Source organism: Wolffia australiana, chromosome 19 (assembly GCF_029677425.1).
Source record: "Wolffia australiana isolate 7733 chromosome 19, ASM2967742v1".
NCBI classification, from domain to species: domain Eukaryota; kingdom Viridiplantae; phylum Streptophyta; class Magnoliopsida; order Alismatales; family Araceae; genus Wolffia; species Wolffia australiana.
The window spans coordinates 8,868,969-8,872,500 of NC_135853.1; positions in this window are offsets into that span (position 1 = coordinate 8,868,969).

Below are 3,532 nucleotides of genomic sequence, written 5' to 3' on the forward strand. Positions count from 1 at the left end.
ATAAAGATAGAGATAGAGATAAAGATAAAGATTTAGATAGAGATAAAAGTAGAGACATAGATAAAGATACAGATAGAGATAGCAATAGAGATAGAGATAAAGATTTAGATTGAGAAAGAGATTGAGATAGAGATAGAGATTGAGATAGAGACAGAGATATAGACAAAGATAAATATAAAGATAGACAGAGAGATAGAGTTTAAGATATAGATAGAGATAGAGATACAGATTGAGATAGAGATAGAGATATAGACAAAGATAAAGATAAAGATAGACAGAGAGATAGAGTTTAAGATATAGATAAAGATAGAGATAGAGATAGAGATATAGAGATAGAGATAGTGATAGAGATAGAGATAGAGATAGAGATAGAGATAGAGATAGAGATAGAGATAGAAATAGAGATAGAGATAGAGATAGAGATAGAGATAGAGATAGAGATAGAGATATAGAGATAGAGATAGAGATAGAGATAGAGATAGAGATAGAGATAGAGATAGAGATAGAGATAGAGATAGAGATAGAGATAGAGATAGAGATAGAGATAGAGATAGAGATAGAGATAAAGATAGAGATAGAGATAGAGATAGAGATAGAGATACAGATAGAGATGGAGATAGAGAAAGAGACAGAGATGGAGATAGAGATGGAGATAGAGATAGAGATAGCGATAGGTATCGAGATAGAGATACAGATAGAGATAGAGATAGAGATAGAGATAGAGATAGAGATAGAGATAGAGATAGAGATAGAGATAGAGATAGAGATAGAGATAGAGATAGAGATAGAGATAGAGATAGAGATAGAGATAGAGATAAGGATAGAGATAGAGATAGAGATAGAGATAGAGATAGAGATAGAGATAGAGATAGAAAAAGAAATAGAGATAGAGATAAGAATAGAGATAGAGATATAGATACAGATAACGATAGAGATAGACACAAAGATAGAGATAAACATAAAGAGATAGTTAGAGTTAGAGATAGAGATAGAGATATCGATAGAGATAGTGATATAGATAGAGATAGAAATATGGACATCGATGGAGATGGAGATAGAGATAGACATAGATATAGATATAGAGACAAAGATGAGATAAATACTGAGAGAGAGATTGAGATTGAGATATAGATAGAGATAGAGATAAAGATAGATATAGAGATAGAGATCGAGATACAGATAGAGATAGAGATAGAGATAGAAATAGGGATCTAGATTGAGATTGAGACAGAGATAGAGATAGAGATAGAAATAGGGATCTAGATTGAGATTGAGACAGAGATAGAGATAGAGATAAAGATATAGATAGAGATTGATGGCGAGGACGCCGATACATCACCTTTAGACTCGTCGCCATGGTCAACCGAAGTCAAGGTCTCAGCCATGGATACGCTGCCACAGTCAACCGACGTCATCACTCCCGCTACGGACATGCCACAACCGTCTTTGCCACGCACGTCTTCAGGCGTGCACGTCAACACTCCCTCTCGGGACATGCCGCAATAGTCTCCACTACGCAGGTCTCCACACACGCACGTTCCTTCGCGCATCATGACACGTCACCAACGACAGGTCAACAACTGCTCCTTGGCGTGACATGAAGCATGACTCGTCTTTAATTCTCATCTTAATGTTGTATTTTCTCTTTCCCCCAAGCCCCATATGTATAGGCCATTGTCTAAATAAACAGTTAGGCAGTCATTATTCAAGAATTGAGTTTTTGTTTAACTCTTCTTGGAGGACTGCCCAGCCTCCCTATCCTCCCTCAACCCTAGCACTACCGTCACCGTCGCCGCCGCCGCCACATTGCGTCACCGGCCTTCCACCTCTTCCCATCCTGCTCTCTCTCTCTCTCTCTCTCTCTCTCTCTCTCTCTCTCTCTCTCTCTCTCTCTCTCTCTTCCCCCAGCCACGCAGCTGTCGCACATGCCGCACGCCGACCGCCTGCCCGCGCCAAGCCGCAGCGCCGCAGCGCGCCGCGCGCCGCCTACCGCTGCGCATCACACGTGGCACGCCGACTGCCTGCCCGCGCCGCGCACGCGGTGGCCCGCACACGCCGCGTGTCGAACCCAGCGCTTGTCGCCCTCCTGGCCGTTCACGTACGCCGCATGCCGGCCAGCAACGTCATCGAGGCCATCCATTGATTCGTTGTTGACGCCGTCCAACGCTTCGAGTCGGGTATTTGCCTACGCCTTACTCTACAACAACGACATCTACTCACTACCAGGGCTGTTCAACGCCAGGAACGTCCGGATCTTGTCCTCTAGTGGGCCCCTCAACGCCCGGACTCGCCCAGCATCCTCTTCACGCACCTCGGTGCTGAGGTACGCCTAAACTCTTTGGTGTCGATGTGTTCCCCGCTCAGTATTTTCTCGAGAAGTTTCCACCGCCGTCAGAATTAGATTTTGTTTGAATTTTCCACTTCTCCCTCTTTCTCGAGTGTTTCCTCCTGACGCGAATTCGGGTATAGATTTTGGTGCATAGGCATCGTCGCGGTGGGGGAAGATAGTACTCCCGCCCTCGATAAGGGTCGGAGCTGCACCACCAGATTTGCCTTAGTGAAAAGGTCCGAATTCGACCGTGTGAATTTCTGTGGCTGTTTTATCCCTCCGGTATCTGATACATCCATAGCCATCCATAGTCAACCCCATCAACCCAATCGTCTGTACCTTTAGTCGTCCATTCCTTACTCGTCCGTCTATAGTTCTCTTGTGATAGAGATAAAGATAGAGATAGAGATAGAGATAGAGATAGAGATAAAGATAGAGATAGAGATAGAAATAGAGATAGAGATAGAGATAAGGATAGAGATAGAGATAGCGATAGAGATAAAGATAGAGACAAAAATGGAGATGAAGATAGAGCGACAGTTAGAGACTGAGATGGAGATAGACATAAAGATAGCGATGAAGATATAGTTAGAAAAAAAGAGACAAATATAAATTTATAGATAGAGATACAGATATGGATAGAGATTGAGATAGAGATAGAGATAGAGAGAGAGAAAGAGGTAGAGGTGGAGGTACAGATAGATATAGAGATAGAGATAGAGATAGAGATAGGGATAGAGACAGAGATAGAGATAGAGATAGAGATAGAGATAGAGATAAATATATTGATAAAGATAGAGATAGAGGAAGAGAAAAACATAGAGATAGGGATAGAGTAAGAAATAGAGGTAGAGATAGAAATAGAGATAAAGATAAAGATAGGGATAGAGAAAGAGATAGAGATAGAGAAAGAGATAGAGATAGAGATAGCGATAGAATAGAGATAGAGACAGAGATAGAGATAGAAATAAAGATAGAGATAGACATAGAGATAGAGATAGAGATAGATATTATACAAATAGAGATAGAGATAAAGATAAAGATAAAGATAGAGACAAAGATTGAGATAAAGATAGAGAGAAACATATAGATTAAGATAGAGAGAGAAATAGAGATAGCGATAGAGAAAGGGAGAGACATAGAGATAGGATATAGACAGCGATATAGATAGAGATAGCGATAGAGATAGAGATAGAGATAAAG